The sequence below is a fragment of the Erpetoichthys calabaricus genome, chromosome 3, assembly GCF_900747795.2.
Source record: "Erpetoichthys calabaricus chromosome 3, fErpCal1.3, whole genome shotgun sequence".
NCBI lineage: Eukaryota > Metazoa > Chordata > Cladistia > Polypteriformes > Polypteridae > Erpetoichthys > Erpetoichthys calabaricus.
The window spans coordinates 157994944-158008632 of record NC_041396.2 but is presented as its reverse complement, the minus strand read 5'-3'; positions in this window follow the sequence as shown (position 1 = coordinate 158008632).

The window sequence follows — 13689 nt, the reverse complement described above, 5'->3', positions numbered from 1 at the left end:
TATACTTGATATCTTTTTCATGATGAAAAGAATGAAAGCATGTTATTAAACATGGGAACACGGTGGCATAGTGATTGTTCATGTCTCACGCAAGATGCTTGCTGCGCCATGCGCGACCTTCGATGAAATAATTTATTGCAGCAGTACTGTCTCTTTCAAAAGTACTAACCAATTCCTGTCCTTACTTTACTTTCTCCAAATACCCAATCGCCACACGATCAACTCTGTAATAGATGTTAAGCCATCTGTAAGCTTAGAACGACGATTCTTCAATACGTTTAAGGAACATTGAAATATCTTCGTAGTACGTGTTTAATTATTCTATCCATCTATTCTTCCAGTGTCGCGCCAGCCCAGCAAGAATACAGCATGAGATATGAACAATCCGTGAACTAGCTAGCGCTGCGGCAATGTGTCCTCACATGTTTAATTATTAACAATATAGATTATTTAAATGAAGTTAAAGTTTTATCTGTATAATATAATCTACATATTTTGCTGCATTTCATCTTAAAAATGATATCGTCATCATATGTAAATACACACTCTATAAAGTGGTGCAGGTTGTGCAATATTATAACTGTAGTGCAAGTTTACAGTGTAGGTAATTGTGCTTATAAGTACAAACAGATCTACAAGGAGCACTTGATGGACTGATTGAGTGCGTTTAAAGTTCTTGGGATGAAACTGTTTCTGAACGGCGAGGTACGAACAGGAAAGGCTCTGAAGCATTTTGCCGTGGCTGAGGCAGCGTGTGCTTGATGCTGTATACCGATAATTCCGATCAGCCGCTGCTATGATTCCAAACTCAGATACAGTGATATAAATACTCTGAGTGGTGCAGTGAGAGTAATATGGAAAAAGATGATCCGCTGTGGCAACCCGGAGCAGCTGAAAGAAGCAAAAGAAGGTGCAGTGAGAGTAATAACGCTAAAGCAGTTATGGCATTTGGAATACTATGGCTATTCCCTGGACCATTATATTGTTACAGGTTAATTACAATCAGATGCATTACACTAATAAACAATATGCAGTTAGTTTCAGTGTATTTATAAAGCCGCATCAGGAATGTGGGTCTAAGAAAGAAAGGGTAACCACACAGGAACAGTAGCACTGCTTTGACGCTGCTTTGACGCTGGGTGCCGCCAGTCTGCAAAACCAAGTGGAGAACTTGCATTAGGGTATGAGGTACTGTGGTAATGAGCGTGGCTTTAGGTGGCCAAGTTTAGGTTTTATACATCGCGATTTGAGAGTGGAAACGTTCATATGCAACATTTCTGTGCGTACACACCGTTTATACATGAGCCCCCTGGTCCTTTTCATAAAAAATTTGCTGTCTCCTCTTGAGTGAGTAAAGGGATTATTTTGCAGCAGAACAATATGTAAACCAATGGCATTTCCTCCACAATATCCAAGATTGTAATTCTCTAAAGATGTTTTGTGTGATTTACTGATCATTCAGGCACAAATCCTGTTTCATCCTTTAGCCTTACTATTTGGGTAGTGGTTTGAGTCTTGGTATTTCCATATTCTTGATTCCCCGACTTTGGCCATGTGTGTTCGTAACCCTTATTTTCACTTTCCAATCAATCATTCTTTTTCCATTTACGTATATTTCTTTTCACTCAAGGCAAAACAAATATATTCCATCACCTCACATAGCAAAGACACGATGGTGGCATAAACCACTATCATGTGATTTCACATGACACTCCCACATGACTGTCAAAAGGCATCATTATTTTAAAAAATATGGTGGCACAATGGTATTGTCCATGAAAATAAAATGGCACTGCAATACTACTATGAAGTAAAACTATAACAATGACTGCCCAAAAGTAAAATTCAAAAACTGAAGAAACCACAACTTTAATCCAGCCTGGACAATGGTTAATCACTTCAGTCTGAATAGGCAGGGCCAAATTGTCTTGAAGAAAAAAATGACGGACTTTAAAATGTTTTTAGCTTAAAGTCTGAATTGATAGATGAAGTCTAAAGTCAAGGTTTTATCATACCTATGGAATAGAATCACCTCAGGATCTGTACATTTTATTGGTCAGCATGTGACTCATACTAATTTATTATCCTGGAATTCAACTACTGAGGACAATGTAGAAACACAACTTTATTTAGTTATTACTGAGAAATGAAAAGAAGAAACTCAGGTATAATATTATTATTCCAATGAACTTAACTTTGTCAGTGTACAGTGCTGAAATTCAAATTGCACATTGTGTTATGAAAAGTAAAATATTGGTCATTACATTTTTCTTAGAAAGAATAAAACATCTACTGACTGAAGCATAGCCATTAAACAGCTACTTGTAATAAATTTTTAAAAATTGATCTCAACACACTGTGCTATCCACATGTGACAATATACCTTACCTTTTCAGTTTAGAAGCAGCCATACAGTAACAATGACAATAACAATTATGAAGTCTTCAGTAAAAGTATGTCATGAACTCAAAATGATTCAACAAGAAATATACTATAAAAATATATTAATTGCAAAAAACTGGAATGCAGTATTGTAATTAACAAGGATTTCAGGTATTTATTTGGCAGCATGCATTTATGTTACACTACATACTGATAAAGTGACAAAAAGGGGGTAACATTTTATAATTTGCTGTAACACCAAATGTCTTAAAGGTATTACTGAGTCTGAATCATCATTCTTCCATTCATATCTAATAAGCTCTTTCAGACATTATCTCTGGATCTCCCCGAAATGACTGCCCGACTGACTGACTTTATACAGCATATGTTTATTAAAAAGGTTCTGGTGTAGGGATAACTTATTATGAGGCTCCTGAAATCATTTTAAGATTACACATGACCTGTGCTTAGGGACATTGTTATCCTGGAAGTCTTCCCTGCTGGCAGAAAAGAAATGCTATAATATGTGATGATGATGAGCACTGAAAAATATTAAGTGTGATTAACATTAACCTTTCATTATCGGGGCATAAGCGCATGCAAGCCATGGCAACAAAATGACATTAACTGTTATATAAAGAATGTGTGACCCTGCTTTGGCATTTTGCGCTGAAGTGCTCAATGGACATTTCATCAAGAAAATGACAGCCTACACCATAGATTGAAATTTGGTTTATCATGTTTAGCCTTGCAGCTTTAATTTATCCACAAACATCACAAGCAAAGAACATGCAGTTTATATCACAGTTGCCCTTTTAAAAGAATGTCATTTGCATTGGAAATAATGCACACAATCCCATAGATTTAATTCCTTATTAAATGTAAAACACTGTGATATGTCATTTTGCCAGCATATACCCATTTTTCAAAGCCATTTAGGCCTTTGCCATAATAAGAAACTTTGCATTTTTACGCATCACCCTGAGCATGCTGGAATGTTACCTACTCAAGTACCACATGAAACTTTGTGATGTTAAAATACCTAATTTTAGTATACCTTTAATGCCATATTTCCATGTGTTTCCAAATTTTTGAACACTGTAACATTTAGAATGTACTCCAGAGCAAAAGCAAGCCCAAGACAACCAATGAGATCCAAGCATAATAAAAAAGGAGCACTTTAGCAAAAATAAGCACCCACAAGAAGTATTAATTACACAAAAATACACAAAAAGACCAGCGTATAGATCAACTTATACACAGATACTGTACGAATGTGCATGATGGCAGATCCATGTGCCCACTGATTTAACAATCCACCAAAGTCCTTGATATTCCCTTTCCTTCCTAACAATTATTCTGATCACTTATCTTCCCTGCCACGCTAACGCTTGCAACTATTTCTCTCCCAACATCACAATTTGCTGATGGCCAGTGGTTGCTTTTAAGTCTAGTCCTGGCATATCCTGCCAGAACTTCAGCTGGTAGCCCTATGTATCCCTGTAAACCTATTAACCCCTTTACCATTTTAAGGTTAGGAAATCCTTCAGAAACAACATATGAAGAAGTTCCTAGCTGCTGCTATCTATTAACATTAAGAACTTTCCACATCTAGTTTTGTTTCTCATACTGTCCATCCATTAAGCTATTTTCAGAACAATCTCACAACCTAGAAAAAGCAACTTCCTGTCAAGCATAGGACCTAAGACAGTACAATTTGGATACTGACTATGACAACCTTCATAATGCTATCTGTACTTTTATTTACTTTAATATCTTTCTGATCACTGAATTGAGCATTATTATTTTTAATGCAAGAGAAAATTTCTGAGAAATTAATTTTCTTATTTGAAAATAACAAGCTCTTTAAGCAGTATCTATCCGATTTTGACAAGTCACTTTTCCATTAGTTAGTAGACCTTCTTACTCTTGGATTTTTGCTTTTTCTTCATTAAAAACATGAAATTATGTTAACAAAATCTGTACTTTTATGTGCAGTATGTTTTAGGATATTTTGAAAGCTATTTGTTAAGATGTGTTGCAGTGTTCCAAACCTCATTTTACAGCCTCTAGTCAATATTACTCTATTGCTAACATCTTATACAAAACTATAACACTGTAAGCTTCTAAAGTTTTAATAATAATCCATCTTTTATCTGTTCACCTATTCTGCAAACTTTGTTATTTCACAACAAGGTCAAAACAGTTTGAGCCTATCCTCACATTGTTGAGCATAAGGCAGGAACTCTCAATGGATCCATGTCAGGTGAATTTAGAGTCAGCAATTAACTGAATATGGTTATCCTATACTGCGGTTAAGTGGGAGTGGGCTCTTTGGTGGGCTATTTCCTATCCATAGTTGGTGGTCCCTTATATAAAATGAAATTAATTTAGCATGCAGATTGAAAAATAACATAACAATTCAAGCCCACTTAATTTAGAGCCACAAGAGGTTGGAAACTAAGTAGCATAGGGCATACTAGGATCTAGTCTATAACAGGGCCTATTCACATTTAGTACACATACATACAATCACATGGGATCAATTTAAAATCACCAATTTACCAAAGATACAGTATATGCAGTAAACTGAGCTGCTCAAAGAAAACCTGCATGGAAGCTCCACAGAAACATCAACCAGGCACATGGGTTGAAACCTGAGTGCCAAAGTGTTATTCAGGATGCAAGATGTTCATGCATCTAAGTTGTAAAAAAAAAAAAAGTATATACTTTTTTTCCGACAGTAACTTCATCAGTTACAGGTTTGTTTTAGAAAGATAAGAAAATGTATGTAATTAGTGACTTGTTTTTTTCCAGTCTAAAATGGTATTTATCAGTCCAATATTAGTCAGATTGCTGGCTGTCATATATGTTACATGACATTCTTACTGTCATCTAGACAAATGAACAAAAACAACTTCCTGTTAAGGTTAACAAATGCATCTGCTGCACTATAAGTAGTAACACGTTGTGTAAAGAAATCAAACTAACTCCCTTCAATTTAAAAAAAAAAAGCTTCAGCTGAAGATTTTCCTTCAATGGTTTTTAATCAGCATATTATTTCTAACTTTAATATATAAAGTAAAACCAGCCTTCTGACATATTCTGTTTCATTTGGTTCTGCTCTGGAGCAGAAAAAGGAACCTATGGTGCACGACAGTATTAAAATGCTTGGAACTAAGCCTCCCTATCACTCATTGCTTCAGGAATCCTGACTCAGTAGGCTTCTTCCAGTGGGGTAAACAGTATTAAACAGCCAAAATGATTGGTGGAGGGAATCTCTGCTTTGTCCTTATTGGTGCCAGAGACGTTTCAGCCTCTAATAGTAAAGCAGTATCACATGCTCATTAGTGGTTGGTATTTTTCCCTCCTTTACAGTATTTTTAAGTGGCCACTTGGGGAGAAGTGCTGATTAGGAAATGGTAAAAAAGAACTCTCATCACCCCCAACTTAGAACAGACTGACAGGTTTAAAAAAAAAAAAAAAACTTAATGCCCCAGTGTAAGCATCTCACCATTTTGTGGCTACTCTGCAAGTTTAACACATGATGTTCCCTTACCATTACTTGTTATCTGTTCTTCAATTAGAAGCTCTGTTTTTCCCATCTCATCGAATATATTTTCCACATTTATTTATTTAAATTTACTGTATAACTACTTCATCTATTTGAATTGAATCAGCTTATATATAAGGTGGCAATTTTAGTAAATAGCCTGAAACAAGGCTATTTACTAAACTAAAGATCATTCTATGTAACGTATTTAATAATAGGCAATATCTCCTAAATACATAAAATGAGCCTATACACACATGCGTAATAATTATCTTAATGAAAATTATGACAGGATCTAATCTCATTTCAGTTTTCACACTTTACAGTATGCAGCCTGTTATAGTTTTTCATACTTTTACCTAATGTTCATTTTGTTGATTTTGGATGTTTTGCAGTCTTTGGTACTGTTACCTCCTAGCTCAAGGTTTCTAGGTCTAATTCCTAGTCTGGCAAACTTGTGTTTGTGTTTACATCCATGTGGTTTTTCAACTCTACTTCAGCTTTTTCCAGATTACAAAGTTGTTATTCTAAATTGGCTTGAAGTGAATCGGTGAACCCTATGATGGACGTGCGTCCAACCCAGGCTGATTTTTGCCTTGTACCCAAAGCTGCCAGGATAGGCACTGATTTATTTTGAGAATGCAACGGAAAACCAGGTTCAGAAATGTGTGGATTTATTAATAAGACTCTGGCTAATGAAACACTGAAATAATACAGTGAGATAGAAGTATTTTGGTACATTATCATTTGGAATTAATTGAGTTGTATTGTTTCCAGGCAGATGCTAAACTCAGATACTCTTATCAAAGTACCAGTTTTTTGTATAAAGGTTTGTCTTCTCAATGCAACATGTATTTTATTATACTAATGCTAAAGAATAAAAATACTACATATTATTACTCAAGACATGAGTATTGTACAATAAAGCATTATTTAGCTGAAGCTTGTTGTCATGAAAGAAATGTTTTGCTAAGGAGAAAATGGGAGGAAGTAGGCCTAAAAAATAGTTGGAAAATATAGCGTCCTTGACAGGGAGAAATTATATAAATTATATATAATTTAATAATAATTGAACATACATAAAAATGTATTAGTGTATGTTTACAAAATTAGAACAATAGTTTGTATTAAATAATTATTAAAAATATACCCTTCTTTTTACATTTTTGTAATTCTTCTCAATTCTGAATTGGAAGGTTAAGCAAGTTTGAAAATGTTGTGTTACTGTATGTTATTAATCATACAGTTTACATGTGCTTGTTGGTGCTTATAAACATGAAAACAATGGCTTAACAATGAAATCTTTTGAAAATCAGCGAAGCTGAACACTGAAATACTATCATATAACAAAATGGTGTATTGGACTACTTATATAAATAATTGCTTCTGGTCTGATTCTTATTAATTATATCCAAAATGTTTGATGTTAGCACAGTATGGTAGAAAGGCGCTATATTGCGCTTGACCTGACAGACTCACTCTGAGGCACGTGTAAAAGCACAAAGACTTTTATTTTTCTTCACCTGTGGGGCACGTCTTCCCCGTGAACCCCACAGGCAATACACAGTCCCAAAAGCACTTAACTCAAGACACACTCTTCTGACATCACCACCACTCCTCCCGTCTAGCTTTGTCCTCCACCTCCCGACTCTGGCTGTTTGAGTGGTGGCTTCTGGCTCCTTTTATAATTCACCAGGAAGTGCTCCAGGTACTTGATTGGCTTGTTCCGGCTGCACTTCCGGGTGTGGTGCATACGTAGCCCACAGGGGCGCAGGAGTCCCAGCTACAGCACCCCCTAGCGGTGCCCGTGGGACCCAACAGGGCTGCATCCAACTCCAACTCCCGTGGAGCCCTGCGGGAGCCTGAGACACCTCTCCAACCCATGAGGGCGGCCATGTAGTGTCCAGGGGGAGGTATTGCACCGTCCAGGGCTGCTCCCCCTGAAGATACAGTGCAGGGGCCTCCCAGCTGGGCATGGATGCCAGTCGCCTGCCACAACAGATTTAATAAGATGTTTGAGTGATTTTCAGTGACATTATTTACTGTTTTATTGTAAGAATCTGCAAACTGTCCAAAATGCATGTATTGCAATTTAGGCCAATAATGCATTTTTAATGAAATGTTCATAATTACTGTACATGCACCACTTTTTTGGAATGTGGGATTTTTTAATCTAACATTTTTTTTTGCATTTTTCATATGTTTAAGTGCATCCTTTTATTACAAACATAAAAAAACCTGTTGCAAAAATTAGTTTAATGTTATTCAGTATTCAGTAATTCAAATGGGTGCATGTGAGAGTTTATGGTTGGGTTTATTACTTTTCATTTTGTTTTGTGCTTCATACAATAAATACCTAAGTAAAGATTGTAAATTATAAGATCATAAGCAGTTTCTAAAAAAAAGTTTATTATATTTTTCATCTCAACAAAAGGCAAAACTATATTAAATTGTAATGAATTCTGCATTATAATATAGAAAGTAAATTCTTAATTTGAAAATATCAACAACAACATGTAACAGTAGTATTGAACATTTAAATAAATATCACAAACTAAATGTAAAAGCACTTGTTTTTTACATTTTAGAGGCTGAATGAACTGTATGAATATTTAAGAAGTTATCAATTCTTTCATGTAATGAGGCATCAGGTAGCACAGATACAGAATATGATCATTTCAACTTTGCGATCAGTGAAGTTTGAATATGTATAAAAACACTGAAAATTCCATTGGGGATCTTCTGATATCAGAATGTAGTTCACTAATTTAAAAACAGCTGTCAGTTTCAGGCTATATTGTGCATCTTCTGTACTTACACAAGATAAATATATTAAAGAGTAAAAAAAAAAAGTTTTGAGCTGCCTGTCACTTAAGCCAGAGTCATTGTGAAGCAAATTTTTTAAGTAGTTTCAAGTTTCTACTTGCGACATCCCTATAAATCTTCAATTGGAAAAAAATACACAATGTTTTATTTTTACAGTCTCAGATATAAGGAATTTAAATGATCTTAATTAAATAAATTTACAAATATTTACAGATCATGTTTGAGTAGGGCGGCACGGTGGCACAGTGGGTAGCGCTGCTGCCTCGCAGTTGGGAGACCTGGGGACCCGGGTTCGCTTCCCGGGTCCTCCCTGCGTGGAGTTTACATGTTCTCCCCGTGTCTGCGTGGGTTTCCTCCGGGCGCTCCGGTTTCCTCCACAGTCCAAAGGACATGCAGGTTAGGTGGATTGGCGATTCTAAATTGGCCCCTAGTGTGTGCTTGGTGTGTGGGTGTGTTTGTGTGTGTCCTGCGGTGGGTTGGCACCCTGCCCAGGATTGGTTCCCTGCCTTGTGCCCTGTGTTGGCTGGGATTGGCTCCAGCGGACCCCCGTGACCCTGTGTTCGGATTCAGCGGGTTGGAAAATGGATGGATGGATGGATGGATTTTATATCATCCATCCAGCCAGCCATCAATGTACGTGTCCTGCTTGATCCAATTTTAGGTTTGAAGAAGTTGGAGAAAATAATGAGATAATACACAGACATCTAGTTATCATCATTACAAAGTGATGCTTGACAGGAGTCTTCTGCTTTTTGATTTTTATTAATTTTGCCTTTGTTTTACTGACTACAGTATTATTATTTTAGTGGGACAAAATTAAAAGGATATGTAAAATGGTAGCTTTGACCCAGTAACTGATCAGACTAAATTCCTGAATCAGACACCATATGCTACAGAAATCCTATCATAAGTCTGGAGAAAAATACTTTATGTTAGCATTGTGACATCCTCTCTCTAGAAGTATCTCCTTACGCTGCATCTGAAGTCCAGCAGATTTTCACACTAAATTCCAAATGAAAGACTATTATTAAATTTAATAGCCTACATTATTGTCCCTACTCTCCTTACCTTACACATCTGTATCATACTTACTAATAGTCACCATTACCCATTGACTGTACTGTTTTATTAAATTATGCATAAAGCCTATTTTTGTGGTCCTATTGTACAAAACAAATGTGTAGCAAATATTTCTGCTTTTTCTAATGCTTTGATGTGAATTGTTATGTAGTACTTGTATTCATTATGAAAGGCCCCATGTCTGTGTTAGAAACAAATTAATCCGTCAATCAATTATATAAATCATTGACTGATACTGGAACATTCCATTGGTCCATTCAATGAAAATATATATTTTTGGCATGTTGAGTACAATATGAATAAATGATTAATTACAGTAAATAGTAAGCTGTGCCAGGGATACAGAAAACTATAGCCTCTGACATATATTTTAGTGGTCCAGATGGTGTTTGAAGGCACTGAATGTTTAGCAGTTTATTAGTTTAGAAATTTCTTTTTTTTCTTGTCAAGCTGTAATTGGTTGGGGGTAGGGGAGTCTTCAACTGAGGTAAAATTTTAAGAAGAAGTGAGAGGAAGATTAGTTACTCTACAATAATACTAATAATAATAATGATGATGATGATATATATAAATACAGTATTTATATCTATACTAATAAAAGGCAAAGCCCTCACTGACTCACTGACTGACTGACTGACTGACTCACTCATCACTAATTCTCCAACTTCCCGTGTAGGTAGAAGTCTGAAATTTGGCAGGCTCATTCCTTACAGCTTACTTACAAAAGTTAGGCAGGTTTTATTTCGAAATTCTACGCGTAATTGTCATAACTGGAACCTGTTTTTTGTCCATATACTCTAATGGAGGAGGCGGGAACGAAGGTAAATGACGTTAATTGTTGACTGTCTTTTAATACTGTGTACTTGTTGAGTGTCTTTTAATACTGTGTAAGCATACATATTAAACACATGTGCAATTAAATGTGTGCATTTACGGGGTGATTTCTCAGGCTTAAAAGCTCGCCTTTTATAAAAAGGTAAATGCAAACTCTTTTCATTCTGAAGGGCACAAACCACGTTAGATTTCAGCCGTTAAATGCGCAAAAATGTCAGTACACCAGATAAATAAGCGCAACATATTATCAGTTGTATTGTATGCTTACAATACATATAGAAATGTGTTAATCGTTAACTAATATTATGGGATGGTGTTTTTCGACTTGCGCCTTGATTTAAACGATTGCATGTCTGGTGGGTTTGCGTAGCTTATTGTCAATATCTTTACACATCTTTTTAAGACTTAATTTAAAAGGTTTTCTTTTCTTCTTAATTAAAATTTAAAAGCAATACTTCACCGCTGCGAAGCCCCTCTAACGCTGACGTCCGACGTTCGATTACCGTAAGCGAGTGCAATGAGTGTGTACGCCTGATGAGCTAAGAATAAGGGAGAAACAGGTGTCGCATACTCTTTGCATTATTTGACAGTAAACTATTTTCATCCATTCTATGATCTGCTTCTCACAACTGAAGGCACCGTGGCTGATGTTACCTGACTTGCTGGCCAACCATAAACGTTACCTGGTAGGTAACCACCCACTCACTTCACTCCAATACGGGAATCGAACCTCGGACGTCAGCGCTAGAGGCGAAACCCCTAAAATTGCGCCACGGCGTGTGGTTCGTTTATTTATTATAATTTCATAGACCTACAAAAGGTTGCCATTGATTTGAGGCAAGATTGCTTTTCTCATGTACAACTATACGTTGCATTCTTAACAGTAAGCTTGCACAGCTTGGTCATATTACAACCTGAGTGCTGAACTGACAACGTCGTATACAAACAGAACTATAACAATCGTAATAAATAAACAAACAAAAAAAAAAGCGAAGAACCCTTGGATTTAATAAAAAGGCTCTTTCCTTGGTGAAGCAAGGAAAAAGGAAGACCTTATATGGCGTTCGTTTATAAAACAGCGGGAAAAGCTGTGTTAAGGCTGCTTCACAAAAAACAGATCCTTAACAAATTGCTATTGGGATATTTTCCCTCAATTTAAAAAGCTTTTCTTCTTCATAAAAATTTAAAGCAGTACTTTGCGGGGATTTAGATTATATATATATATATATATATATATATATATATATATATATATATATATATATATATATATAAAGAGAGAGAGAGAGATATAGATATAGATATATATATATATATAGATATAGACATATATAGATATACATATATAGATATAGATATATATATATATATATATATATATATATATATACATATTACTAACCGAGAATGCTAAACCGGATGGACGCAGGGACATCCGGCCATGGGCCGTAGCCGCAAAAAGACGTACTGCGCAGGCGCAAAAAGAGTCCGCGAGAGGCGGCTGAGGAGCCGCGAGAGGCGGACAAAAGAGGCCGCGAGAGGCGGATAAGGGGCCGCGAGAGGCGGACAAGACCACAGAAAAAAGGAGTGAGCACAGAAAAAAGGAGTCAAAGAAACGCAAAAAGACGTACTGCGCAGGCGCGAAAAGAGTCCGCGAGAGGCGGATGAGGAGCCGAGAGAGGGGGACAAAAGAGGCCGCGGGAGGCGGATGAGGGGCCGCGAGAGGCGGACAAGACCACAGAAAAAAGGAGTGAGCACAGAAAAAAGAGAAAAAAGGAGTCAAAGAAATGAGACGCAACGAGCACCGAAAAAAGGAAAAGGCACATAAAAAAGTAGTCAAACGCAGGCAAAGCACGAAACACATTGCACACGAAACTAGACCCAAAAAAAAAAAAAAAAGAGGCTTGCACACAACAGCAAGGCACCCCCCCCCCCCCCTACAGGCACCGGACGGGACACACACTAAGAGGGGGATTCAACAAGCCCATGGAACACAAAAAAAAAGAACACAAAACCACCCCACAGACCCTACAAGCAAGGGACGGGACACACACAAAGAGGGGGATTCAACAAGACACAGGAACACAAAAAGAAAGAAGATGCTCGCGCAACAACAATCCTCCCCCCCCCCCCCCCCACACATCCATAAGAAGTGACACCCAAAGCCACATATTCTAAAGTGAACGTCAACACCTTCACACTAGGCAGCATAGGTGTCAGCATAGGTGGATCTCCTTACAATAAAGCACTATTAACCGTTCAACTGCAGAAAAGGAAACTTATTAACAGTGAGTGCGATCCTCCTTACTACTTATCCATATTTTGCATGCTGAGAAAGAAACAAGTCATGAATACACGGTCACGGGTACAAAACGATTCGGAAAGGATGACAGGAACAAACACACGAACACGAAAGAAACAACAAAATAGACGGCGGAGCATAAAACGCGCTTCTGAAACTCCGGGAGAAAAAATGTCGCGGATCAAAAAACGCAAAGCACAAGTAACACCGTTACAGAGACGTGCCCAAATGGACAGACACTATGAACGTAGACAAATACAGCGCGCGTCTCAAAGTGCTGCATCGAAACAAGCACGATTTCAAAACGAAAGAGCTCGCGTCTCAGACATACAAAAAAAGGGAGCGAAGAGAAAAATAAATGAACGCAGACGTCTACAAAGCGCAAATGAACTGCCAGAAAAAAAGAAAGCAAGACTCCAAAAGGAGAAAGCTCAAATGACCGACATACAAAAACGGACAAGGCTCGATACAAACAATGCACGACGTAGACTGAAACGGACTTTGCGCAAAGCAGAGGCGAATAAATTAAAAGAAAAAAATAGCGCGTCACTCAAACGCCAAAAGCAAAACATGCACGTAGTGGACATCAACGCCAGACACATGTTAGACGCTTAAGCCAAATGGCTGAAAACGCCTTCAATAATGAATCCACTATTGAGGAAAATTCATTTGGATTAATGAATGTCATTTGCAATCATTGTCATTCACTTAA